General features: G+C 34.6%; 1 protein-coding gene across 1 annotated transcript in view; it reads right to left on the bottom strand.

Moving 5' to 3' along the window:
• The window catches only part of LOC101900635 (glucose dehydrogenase [FAD, quinone]), a 116,632-nt gene that overhangs the window by 55,025 nt on the left and 47,357 nt on the right, over positions 1–14,250 (bottom strand). The window contains exon 3 of the mRNA XM_059126484.1: positions 643–688. The gene's annotated coding sequence lies outside the window, so the exon portion shown is untranslated. The remainder of the gene's footprint in view (positions 1–642; positions 689–14,250) is intronic.

The raw sequence follows: 14,250 nt of genomic DNA, 5'->3' as shown, positions 1-14,250 counted from the left end.
ACATACAAATATATGCAGCTACAACTAACCGCGTTGTTCGCTTGTGCTCCTACTTCCTATTTTCACTTTCAGCCGCCAAAATCCACGAAATAACTGACGTTTCTTTTCTTTCGTTATTTTTTGTGTATTCATTTCCATTTCGTTTTACAGCTATTGACACAAATTGGCTGTGGCCCGGGATGACGGTCACAGTGACAATAAAATTGATAAGGAATCCAAGCGTTGCAATGCAATGCGCAACACCACACAAAGGCACAGCAACATTGAACGCTTGGCATCGATTATCGCATAGCGGACATTGTAAAAATTTGGGCGTATTTTTGAAGCTGACAGGTTAGAGTTTGAGTTCGAGGCTAAATCGATGTTGTGGATTGGTTCATGGTTTTATTATTGGCTAAAGTTTTGGTGTTGTTGAAATTAATGTCAGCTTTGGTACAAAAAGAAGTATATTTAAAACATATGTTAACAAAGTATCGCAGGTGGAGTCGGCGTTCTAATATTAATACTTTTCAAACTTTTATACTGGTTGTATTAAAGGAATATTTAAATAAAAAGTGGAAAACATTCCCTTAAACTAAATTTAGTTTTGAAAAAAATTTAAAAATGAAAAATATTCAAGGATTCAGTTCGGGTATAACTTACCTTAGCATATAAATAAATATAATTGGGATGACTCAGTTATAAGCCCCTAAAAATAAAAAAAAAATCATTAATAATATGAGTCAATTTAAATGCATTTTATCGGTGTTTAGTGTTATAAAACACAGAAAGGTCTGAAAGGTATAAAAATACTGAAATACTGGGAAATACAAAGCACAACGCCTCAAAAGGGAGTAATGTCAGTCTAAAAGAACTTGATCAGAAGCAAGTAGAACTTGAATGAAAACGGCTACTACCTTGTTGAATTTCTCAAAAGACTAAGTCCGCTCAAATGAGCCAAATTAGTTATGTACTACTTTTCAAGATTAGGCTGAAATACAGGGTGAGATGCAAAAATTGCAAAATTGTATGTTCGCTCTCCGCTCATATTAATTGACCGTAGCATCAGAATAAATACCGAATATTATCGCGAAAATATTCTGAAGGGTGTATTAAAGCCTTGGCCACGCAAACATAACATTCGGGCAGCTTGTACCGGTTTCATTGGCCGTTTGAAGGCCATAATTCGTGCCAAAGGTGACCAATTCTAACAAATCTAAAATTTTATGCTTTTTCCGACATATTTTGCTTTCATTCAATAAAATGTATAAAAAATGTAAAAATTATGGCGTTTGTCTTTGTTGCTGTTTTTTTTATCATACCCTATATATGTTACCATTAATACGAGAAGTCAGATAACGTGGTGTATGTAGAGAGTTATACAATAAAGGGTACTAAACAGTTAAAAAAAAAAAAAAACAAATTAAAAAGTATCAGACGTTTTTGCCGGCAGATGTGTACCCTTAGGCAATGTTCAATTAATAAAATATATTTCGACTTTCTTTATGATTATTTAAACGATTAACCATCTGTGGAGTGGCTTCCGAAGGAATGAGCCAGTATTGACCATTTCATATTGGACCAAAAAAATATGATATAAAATTGCGACGTGCCAGGTTTAGACCATATCGAGTACTTCCTTCACTTTACATGAGATATGTGATAATTTTTAGAAAATGTTGAACTGTGCATGAGGTACTAGATACAGTCCACCGAAGTATTCCATTATCACACTTCATCTAATACAGAACCTAAAAATACTGGCATGGGAAAAATTAGAACAAAATCGAGCATTTATATCCAAGTTTAAGAGAAATCATAAATTCCATATTCATCTCAGATTTCTGGTTGAGGGATATATTTTAATAAACCAAGTTGTCAAGAATCGCTGACTTGTTTCGCAAAGCGTGACAGATAAAATTATTGAAAATTGTGATCCTTTGTGAGTGAGGTAGAAGAGATTGGCAGATATCCATCATTTTCAACAACAACAGATATTGCCCTAGCAAAAATGCTTGGACGTGTCCGTATTTAGTCCGCATACACGAAGGTTTGGTCCTTCGGATTTATTAAGTTCAAAGCAAATGCCAAGCGTTCAGAAAACTGCAATCTTTGGAAGTTGAGTGGCAATTAGAGAATTCGAGGTAGCAACATACTTTTCCGTAATAATCGCATCCTCAATAAAATTGTTGTGTAGTTTTTAACTGTTAGCCTTATACCATTGCAAAGGCGTTGTGGGTCAATGCTTCTTAATAAAATCATGTCCCAATCTGAACCGATTTCAACATAATTTGACAAAATTTACTTTTACACCAAATTTTGTCACACCTTTTATTGAAATTGGAGGTACATACCGTGTTTGGTGCATCATATATGTAAAATCGACCGAGAATATATATGTGGAAGCTATATCCAAATCTGGACCAATTTCAATAAAATTTGACAAATTTATTTTCTGATTAAATTCCGTCACTTATTCTATTTTTTATTGGAATCGGGCATACACATCGTGGTTGGTGCATCAAATAAACAATATAGGTCGAAAATATATATGGGGGCTATATCCAAATTTGTACCGATTTCAATATATTTTGGAAAATGTATTTTTGTACGAAATTTAGTCACTCATGCCGAATTTCAATGGAATCGCACATACGTACCGTGTATGGTGCATCAAATATGTGAAGCGATTTCAACACAATTTTGCAAATGTAAGTTCGTTTTAAATTCCGTTACACATTCCCAATTTCATTGAAAATTGCGACCCTTGGTGGGTGAGGTACCAGAAGGGGTTCGCAGATATCCATCATCTTCACAACAGATCTTGTGTTAGCAAAAATGTTTGTATGTATGAAATTCGAAGAGAGTTGTATGCTTATTTCGTTTTCTTTGATCGATTTGTTTTTCAAAATCTTAAACCCTATGTGGGGGAGGTACTCAAAAAAATGGTCTGATCTCTATCATCATTTAAACAGATCTTGTGTTGATAGTAATTAAGATGTGCCAAGTCTAAATGAAACCGAATGTTAATTTCGCGTTTTATGAACTTCAGGGACATTGAAAAGTTTAACCCTTTGTGGGGTAGTGGAGTGGACCTATATTGTCCATTTTTTCACCTGACCTAGCGCTGATGCAAATATTAGGATTCGGAAAGTTGGAGCAGACTCGGATTATCCTTTCTCTTTTTGTGCAGAAAATTATTTTATTTTTGAAATTTGTGGGAAGGAGTGGACCGATATTGCTCATCTCCGAACTGGATCCAAGTTTAATAATAATAATATTATGATGTACCAAGTTTGGGACTAAATCCGATACTCCCTTTGAGAGTTATCGTGCGCAACTCCAAATGTCCTGAAATGTATTTTTTTATATTTGTAATAGAGATTTATTATCTTTGGTGATATATCCTGTAATTTGATGACTTCATCCTTCTTTGACGTCATCCTACGAAATTGAAATTTATAAACTCCTGGCGTTTAGATAAGATTTCAAATTTTGGTGTATTCTAGGACCTATAGGCAAATAGAAAATTTAGGATTGTTGCGATCCCGTTTAAACGATTTTTTAAACTTAAATGTAAAATTTAAAAAAAAAAAAAAAAAAAATCCTCCAAAAATACCGTTAAAATTTCAAGACTCCATATATCAGGTGCTAGAGTTGCAGGGGGATATACGAGAACGTGAACTTCTATAGCCAATTATAATCCAGAGAAGGCGGCACTTATTACAAATTTCAAATACAAAGTTCGATATAATTCCGTTATATGGGGCTTACGAATCTGTATAAATAATTTTCTGCCACGGAGGATGTACCCATTACGAACTCTCAATATTTTATTTAAAAAATTATAAAAAACCGAATGTCTGTATAAAAACTTGGTCCTTTATGAACAGTTCTATGCAAAGATGTTCCCTACACAAATTGTTAGTTTACAGCAAATTCGGGTTAAAATTGTAGCTAATACGCCCATAATACCGTTAGAGTTTTTTCAATACCAATAGAAATGATCAATATGAGGTATGTGGTAAGCAATATTTGTACTTGATGGACGATATAGAATGCTTTTCAGTACCAATTCTTAGCAAACCTCATATTTTCCATACGCCTATGTATAATGAAAAATTTAGAATATAATTTTGGAAATAATATAATTCAAAATCAACATTTTCAAAGAAATGTAATGGTATATTACACGAAAATATCTTTCTTGTTCTCCCATGGGAAATATGTTTAAATAATTTCAGTTTTTATCGAGCCTCAAAATGATTTTTCTTTTCTTTAGTGAAACGTAACCCCCTACTCCAATTGATATACAAACACATTTAATGCATAAGTTTTCAAATAAATATGCCACTTTTGTTTAACAATAATATTAAATTAAATATATATAACTGTCAAATAATAACAAAGCTACTACTTCTTAAGAGAAATTTGAAAAAGAAATATCAAGAGTGGTCTTTCTTAAGAAAAAACCCATTCAAGAGACGACAGTCTATGGACACTTGAAGGCTGTGATTGACTTGAAGGCTGTGAATGGCTAATTTGAATTTTGAAAAAGAGGCGAGCAGTCAGTACTGACTGCAGGTATTTTTTTTATTAAAGCACATGTTATTTCATATTCGATTTATGATAAATATGTTCCGGTTCTGGTTACTTGATTTGAAATTAGCATATACTTGAAATTGTATCAAATGCCGTAATGATTTCTTTTTTTTTTATCGGTTTGAGTGCATTAGAATATTATGTTGTTGTTGTGTCACTTACCTATTATCTTCAAGATTGTTTTAATATGTTTCTATTTTGGCAATGATGATTGCATAATCGAATGTTTAATGACAATTTTTGTGTATTGCAAAAAATATACAAAAAATCAGGGGTTTACTGGATGCTTCGACATTTCAAATATTTCAAAAAATTTCAATTGAGACTGATTTGGGGGATAATTTAAACAACTGTTTTTGATTTTTTGCTTTGTTTGATTTCGAGCCAGTACTGACTGACGTTTGTGTCTTAAGTCTTTTGTTTGCAAATTGTATTCATTTTAGAGTGATGTGCTACAACATGTTTTTCGATGATACACGAAATTGCCCAAAATGTAACTCTATGCCATGTAGATCGTGTTTGAGAGCTGTGCAAAACAAAAACAAAAAAACGAATACAAATTTGAATTTGAAATATTTATGACAGGCAGTTTCATCAGATCATTTTTCTCTATTTTTGCCATCATTATTTTCCCAAAAAACACCTTAGTCATTGCCTGTTTTTTTGTGTGAATGGAGGTCCATGGTGCTCGATGACATTTAAATTAAAGTTCATAGAATCTACAATCGAAAAAAAAACACCGATAATGGCAAAGGCAGTTTACCTCGTTGTTGTTTTAAATTCGCACACCACAAAAAAGCAAACACTCACACACAGGCACTCTCAAATATGGACCACTGTTATATGTTTTTTTTTATTTTTCCATTAAGTACATATAGTTTAGCAGTAGTTAGAGCGAGCGCCTGGAAAACTGGTTCGTTCAACTAAAAATAAAAAAAATAAATAAAAGCATGGCCATGTTTTTACTACCGAACAAGAAATACTATTTTCGCTTGAAATTGAACTGCATTGCATCGACTGCAACTTATGAATGAAATTGAAGAAACAAAAAAGCCAATAATTTAAAACAAACGAAAATCAGTCAGTCTGTCGGTCTATCTGTCTACCGGGACAGACATAAATACTATTATATGCTCCAATTTAAAAAATAATGATCCAGAAAAAAAAAACAAATATTTTTTTCATCATCATAAACACATAATTAGCAACCGGCTTGATGCTGTGCAGAAATAACTAACCAGAAGTGAAAAACGTTCAACGTTTAGATCATGAGATTTCACATAAACAAATAATTATTGGATAAACGACAGTGGCATGGAAGTGGAAAATTGCGAATTTTTCGTTGCATTTTTTTCAGAGCATTTTTTTTCAGAGTATTTTATAGCCACCACCATACTATGGAGGGTATATTAATTTTGTCATTCCGTTTGTTACTCATCGACATACTCATGTCAGACCCAACAAAGTATATATATTCTTGATCAGCGTAAAATTCTAAGACCATGTCCGTCTGTCTGTCTGTCTGTTGTAATCACGCTATCTTTCGAACAAATTGAGATAGAAGGCTAAAATTTTGCACACATGTATATTTTGCCAGTAGGCAGGTTAAGTTCGTAAATGGGCCATGTAGGTCCAAGTTATCATATAGCCCCCATATAACGGTTCCCCCGATATTCGGTATTTTGATGATTTTAGCGACATTATTTAACGGAATCGTTTCAAATTTGGCATTTGAAGTTCGTGATAGATACTTCAGCCCGTGCCAGAAAATTGTCTGTGCAGATCCACGTCTTCGTATAGCCCCCATATAACGGTTCCCCCTATATTCGGTATTTTGATGATTTTAGCTACATTTTTAATAGATTTTTCTTCAAGTTTCCCATTTAAATATTGTAATAACGTATGACAAAAATTGCCCATGCAGGTCCACGTCGTCGTATAGGCATTCGGAATTTTTAAGATTTTAAAAGAATTTTTAACGGATTTTATTTTTTTGTTTTTGGAAATTGTCAAATTTGTACCAAATGGTGGAGGGTATTTAAAGTTCGGCGAACTTACAGCATTTTTACTTGTTCATTTTTTTTTTAATTTTCCTTATTTTTTTTTCTACTAATATTTTACTTTTAGAAAACCAGAAAAAGGTCCAAATCCATTTATTGTATATTTCATCTTTGGTTTTTGATAGGTATTCAAAATTCCATTTATGGATTTTAGCCGCTAACTAAAATCTAATCGTCATCCAAAATGCAACACTTCTGCATGGTCCTAAGTCCTAATCTCATGAAAAATTCTAATCTCATTTTGTATTGTGTCTAGGATGGTTGGTATTTAGAATGAGATATATCAGTCCACGTTTTGGTATAGATGGCGGCTAACGGACCCTCCAGATATTCTGAATTTTGATGATTTTCGCAACATTTTGTCACGGATTTATCTATAAATTGGTATTTGGCGGAACATTTTATAATGGTACCCACCGATAACTGCTTTATCCAAATCGCTTAAATTCAGATACTTTTAAATAAAAATGTTTCCTTTATCCAAAGTTTCGGCCCGGCCGAACTTAATATTTTGTTACTTGTTACAAATTATCATAAACAGATAGACTGACGGACAGACACGCATAACTTGATCGACTTAGCTTGGGGAGATAGGATGATCCAGGGATGTGAACGTTTTGAAAAAATCAGACATTAATATCCCACTTTAAGCAAGTTATTGATAAACTGGGCTACAAAAAGTACCAGAAGAACTGGTCTGATCTCTTCCATCTTTATAACAGATCTTGCGTTGATAGAAATATTGAGATTTGCCAAGTCCGAATGGAACCGGATGTTAATTTCGCTTTTTATGAGTTTTGTGGATATTCAAAACTTTTAAATGTTGTGGGGAAGGTACATGATGGAGCGGATCGATATATCCCATCTTCACAGCAGACCTTGTGTTAGTTGAAATAATGGAATGTGGAAGGGAACCGGATGCTTATTTCGGATTTTATTTTCGTTTTCGATATTAAAATGTTGACCCTTTGTGGGGAGGTACCACAAGGAAAGGTCTGATCTCTAAAATCTTTATAACAGATCTAGTGTTGATACAAATATTCCGATGAATGGAAACGGATAATAATTTCTTATTTCGCGAGCTTCATGGATATTTAAAATGTTGACCCTTTGTGAGGGAGGTACCAGAAGGTGTGGATCAATATATATTTACCCTTCCCAGCAGACCTTGGGTTGATAAAAATTTTGTAATGTGTGTTATTTGAAGACAATCGGACTCTTACATCACATTGTATAAGATTTATATTTTTCCAATTTTTTAAACCTTTATGGTGGAGGTATTCGATGGAGTGGACGATATTGTGCATTTTTGCAACTGACCAAGCACAAATTGAAATATTAGGATTTGGAAAGTTGGAGCGTTATCGGATTATCTTTTCTCTCTGATATGTGATATATACCCTCTCTAGCCATATGGCTAAGGGTATAATAATCGAACATTGACTGAGGACCTAGGTTTGTCGGCAAAACAGACTGATACTTTTTTACTTATTTTTTTAAATATTGACCTTTTGTGGGGGAGGTACCATAAGGAGTGGACCGACATTGCCGGTGACGATTGACGTTTGACAATAATATTACGATGTACTAAGTTTGGTTGAAATCGAATACTCCCCTCGAGAGTTATCGTGCGCACCAGCCAGACAGACAGACGGACGGACGGACATCGCTAGATCGACTTCAAATATCCGAAAACGGATTTGGTCCAAAGAGACCTAGGGTCTTAAACCGTTATTTCGATGAGGTGCGTTTTGGCCGTATCAAATGTTATATATCCTCTGTAGCCATATGACTGAGGCTATAAATATTACGATGTACCAAGTTTGGATCAAATTGGATAATACAGTTGAGACATGGATGTAAGGATTTCAAGGTTGTAGCGCTGCCTGCTCGATCCTTAATGATGCTGCACCACATTTTAAAATTGAATACTAGAGGAAACTTTAAATTACGAAATTCGGAAAGTCCAGCTTCATGTAAATTTCCAAAGTTTTTTATCACCTCATTTGAGCACTAATTCAAAATTTTTATTCACCAAGAGTGACCCGCATGTAAAATTGAAAAAATTCTTGCCAATAGCTAAATAAATAGGAATTCCCTTTAGTACCATTCGTATGTATTGTTTAGTTGCGGATTTAGAAGAAATTCGAATCTTTTCTTAACATTATGCATCAAGAGTACAAAATTCCAAAGTCCTAGCTTTTACCGATCGTTCAATGGTAATATTGTACTTTTTGTTCCTTTTAAGCACGAATTTTCAAAAATCTCGCCTTATCTCCCGACTTCTCATCAATAATAACCCTCATGCAAAATTTTAAGGTTCTAGCTCTTGGTAAACGCTAGAAATCAATGTTGTATCTTTTGGTACTTTTCGTTTCCTTGACGTAAGAATTCCCAAAAATCTTTCCTTTTATTATTTCACAGTTCTGACTTTTGCCGTTAGTTTTAGAAGAGTGCAGTATCATTTTTTGCCTGTTTGTATTTTTAGTACTGTTTACGTATTAATTTTCTACAACTCCGGCTTATGTCGCTTCTTAATACCACCAGTTAGTAATTGTAGTACAACTCCTCACCTGATACCAATGTTAGTACCCAAAAAGAACGACTTTTTGAATTGAATTTCATTTAGAATTTTAAATTTCAGAATTGTAGCTCTAGCAGTACAATATTTGGTATTTATACCCTACAAGGGTATAATGTCTTTGTGCATTTGTTTGTAACATGGTAAAAGAAGCGAGATAGACCCATAGTTACTTATGAGGATCTTCATTGAATCACTTTCTGAATGAGATATATCAGTCCACGTTTTGGTATAGATGGCGGCTAACAGTCCCTCCAGATATTCTGTATTTTGATGATTTTCTCAACATTTTGTCACGGATTTATCTAAAACATGGTATTTGTAGATCATAATGGGTTCCAGCTCCGGTGGCGGAACATTGTATAATGGTACCCACCGATAACTGCTTTATCCAAACGCTCAGATACTTTTAAATAAAAATGTTTCCTTTACCCAAAGCATGTTATCTGTCCGTACGTGCGGTTCAGATTTGGATATAATTTCCACATATATCTTTATCCAATTTCAGGTTTACACTACCAACCGATTTCAGTCTAGAAGCAAGTACATCAAAAATCGGTTCAGATATAGCCATAGCTCCCATATATATGTTTCATCCGATTTGTTTTTTAAGTCCCTTAACCTCGTAATAAGCATCCGACAACAATGATGTTTGATTACAGAAATCAGATACAGCCCAGAATTACCCCTGCCAAATTGTATCAAGATCGGTTCCGATTTGTATATAGCTCCCATATATATCTTCAACCGATTTCGGGTTAATTGTGCACCAAATGGCTAATATCTGGCACATCCGACCAAATTCAGTCTAGAAGCAAGTACATACAATTTGGTTAACATCGGTTCAGATATTGATATAGCTCCCATATATATGTTTCATCCGATTTGGTATTTAAGTCCCTCACATTCGTAATATGCATTCAACAATGACATTTGGAATCTGATATTTTATAGAGCTCGGAAATACCTTTGCCAAATTTTATGGAGATCGGCTAAGATTTAAATATAGCTCCCATATATATTCTTAATCCGATTTCAGGTTTACTGTGCAAGTAATGGCTAATATCAGCCCAAATGGAGTGAATTTCGGGAAGTACGTTTCCATTTTGTGGAACTCGGCTCCGATATATATTTTTTATTTTAATCTTTCTCGAAGAGATATCATGCACTCCATAGCAATGTTATTTGGCATAAAAGATTAAAATATTTCCGTCAAATTTTGTGAAAATCGATTCAGAATTGGATATGTCTCCCAATATTTTAGTCGCCTCTGAAACCTAACTATAACTGATCTAAAGCCAAAGGTTGATAGAAGGTATGATCTACTTCAAATCAATTAATTTGTTACCGGAGCTGTACTAAATATGCATAGTGGTGTAGGGTATCATGTAGTCTGCCCCGCTCGACTTTTGACTTTTCCTTATGGTTTTAGTATTCATTTTCTAAATTAACGAGCTCCCTTATATGCTCCCTAGTAACAAAATTCCGCCCAACAGCTTAAATTTGAAAATTTTAGGCCAAAATATATGTGGACATCCCAAAGGACTTCTGACTAGCTGTAGCTGTACAATATTTAGCACTTTTCTATACCATTCCAAAACCACAACTTATTTGAGTCTGTGCCAATGTGATTTTAGCGCCATAAAAAATACTAAAACCTTTTTAGTACGAATTTTCGGAAATACTTACTTATCTTCTGTCTCGTATCAGTAGTGACCCACATCTTGAAGAAGGCTTCATATGTGTATACCTTCAGAAGGTCCTTTGTTAAAAGATAAGGTGTTCTTCACAAATATCTTCCAGTCGTAGAAAATCGTTTACAGGTTGTCTATTAAGGAAGATCTTTCGTAGTAGGTCAACAGAAGGAAAAATTCTTCACACCCATGCCAGAGGTGAGTTTGAGCAATTGCATAATGAACGCATTTAAGCATTACTTTCATATTTGCAAATCATAAACATCATAAATTCAATATAACATTATCTCAATTTCCAGTTCCCGACATTTTACACCGATCTGATATAATCTCGCCGTTTATGTGCATTGCACCTACCTCTCTCACATCACGTAACATTATCCTTTGCGGCTTTCCTTTTAAATGGAAATTAATCACAAATATTTGCATAATTTATTGCGGACGGTTGCGGGGAAACCACATGTGCACATGTGAGAGTCGCACTTGTTATGCGTCACACCGCATTAAAATATGCTCCAATAATAATTAACAACTTGTATCCAATTTGGTAATTATTAAAACAAGTTTATTTCGTTTTGAATATTGGCCGTTAATACTTAACTTCTGACAAATAGTTGTTTTATATAAACAAACTATTGACACTTATGTCCATATATTTTAAGTCAAATAATGCGAATAATGTGAATAATGTTTATACAAATGTTTTGTAAATTTTCTAATCATGTCCATTTGTATGTCATTGAGTTTTTGTGATGTATGTCTAATAGCTGTATGGTAAAAATTGGGAATTTCCAACACTGCTTTATAAGTTGTGGTGATATTTTCTGAAGAGGAAACAAACCTCAAGTCATCAAGAAATTAGTTGCTCTTTGAAGGTAGTAAATATGGCGCTCTGAACACGAGTTTATCAGTCACCAAAACAACCTTTCGTGAAAACGTCGTTAGCTACCAACAGGGAGTGGAAAGCATAATAGTTGAACAATTCCATAATATAACAAGTCTTCAGAAATCCAAGGACAGGGGGTTCCCTGCGTCTAATGTAGTGTTTTTGAAAATGTTCTAGGCTCCAATGTGCGGGGGGGTTTATGGACGGGTTAATAATCTAACAAGAATCTAATAAGTTTGGTCGGGTCGAAATTTGAATAGAAATTTTCAAAAGAACAAGTAAAAAAGATGTAAGTTCGACCCGGGCGAACTTTTAACGCCCTCCACCATTTGGTACAAATTTGGCAATTTCCAAACAAAAAAGAATAAAATCCGTTAAAAATTCTGTTAAAATCTTAAAAATACCGAATGCCTATATGATGACGTGGACCTGCATAGGCAACTTTTGTCATAAGTTATTACAATATTTCAATGCGAAACTTGAAGAAAAATCTGTTTATAGTGTAGCTAAAATCATCAAAATACCGAATATAGGGGGGTACCGTTATATGGGGGCTGTACGAAGACGTGGACCTGCACAGACAATTTTCTGGCATGGGATGAAGTATCCATTACGAACTTCACATGCGAAATTTGAAACAATCCCGGTAAATAATTTCGCTAAAATCATCAAAATAACGAATATCGGGGGGTACGGTATATGGGGGCTATACGAAGACGTGGACCTACATGGCCCAGTTTCTGTTTTATGCTGCAGTATCTATTACGAACTTCAAATACCAAATTTGGAACAGTTCCGTTAAATAATGTCGCTAAAATCATCAAAATACCGAATATCGGGGGGTACCGTTATTTGGGGGCTATATGAAGACGTGAACCTACATGGCTCATTTTTTGACCTAGGATGTAGTATCCATTACGAACTTCAAATACCAAATTTGAATACGAAGACGTGGACCTGCACAGATAATTTTCTGTCTTAGGCTGTAGTATCTATTACGTACTTTAAATGCAAAATTTGAAACAATTCCGGTGAATAATGTCGTTATATGGGGGCTATATGATAACTTGGACCTACATGGCCCAGTTACGAACTTAACCTGCCTACTGGCAAAATATATATGTGTGCAAAATTTTAGCCTTGTATCTCAATTTGTTCGAAAGATAGCGTGAATACAACAGACAGACAGACACATAGACAGACAGACGGACATGACTAAGTCGTCTTAGAATTTTACGCTGATCAAGAATATATATACTTTGTTGGGTCTGGCATGAGTATTTCGAGGAGTTGCAAACGGAATGACAAAACAAGTAAAAAAGCAGTAAGTTCGGCCGGGCCGAACTTTGAATACCCTCCACCATTTGGAACGAATTAGAAAATATTCAAAAAAAAAAAAAAAAAAAAAATCCATTGAAAATTCTGTTAAAATCTTTAAAATACCTAATATCGGAAGGTGCCGATATATGAGGGATATACGCTATTGTGGACCTATATAGACAAATCTATGTTTGGGGGTAAAGTACTCAGAAAGAACTAATTGTGTGGATTTTTAGATAATTCCATTGTGAAATGTGGCTAAAATCATCAAAATCCCGAATATCGGGGGTACCGTTATATGGGGGATATACCATATTGGGGACCTATATAGATAATTCTCTGTCGAGGTATAAGGTACCCACAAGGAACTCCTTGTGTGAATTTTCAGACAATTCCGATAAAAAATTTGGGTAAAATCATAAAAATACCGAATATCGGGGGGTACCGTTATATGGGGGATATACGATATAGACAATTCTCTCTCAGGGGGTGAAGTAATCACAAGGAACTACTTGTATGGATTTCAAGACAATTCCATTGAAAAGTGTGGCTAACATCATCAAAATACCGAATATCGGGGGTACAGTTATATGGGGGATATACGATATCGTGGACCTATATAGACAATTCTTTTTGAAGGGGTAAAATGCCCACAAGGGACTCCTTTTGTGGAATTTCAGGCAATTCCATTGAAAAATGTGGATAAAATCATCAAAATACCAAATATCGGGGGTACCGTTATATGGAGGCTATACGATATCGTGGACCTATATAGATAATTCTCTGCCGAGGTATAAAGTACCCACAAGGAACTCCTTGTGTGGATTTTCAGACAATTCCGTTGAAAAATGTGGGTAAAATCATCAAAATACCGAATATCGGGGGTACCGTTATATGGAGGCTATACGATATCATGGACCTATATAACCCATCTTCGAACTTGACCTGTCTGCAGACAAAAGAGAGATCTGTGCAAAATTTTAGCTTCCTATCTTAAATCGTTTAGACGTTTCGTTTAGACGGAAAGGGCTAAATCGTCTTAGAATTGTACGCTGATCAAGAATATATATACTTTGTTGGGTCTAAAATGATTATTTCGATGAGTTACAAACGGAATGACGAACTTAA

The sequence above is a fragment of the Musca domestica genome, unplaced genomic scaffold (genome assembly GCF_030504385.1).
Source record: "Musca domestica strain aabys unplaced genomic scaffold, Musca_domestica.polishedcontigs.V.1.1 39, whole genome shotgun sequence".
Lineage (NCBI taxonomy): Eukaryota > Metazoa > Arthropoda > Insecta > Diptera > Muscidae > Musca > Musca domestica.
The sequence above is the reverse complement of the archived record's forward strand: the minus strand, read 5'-3'. Positions and strand labels throughout refer to the sequence as shown.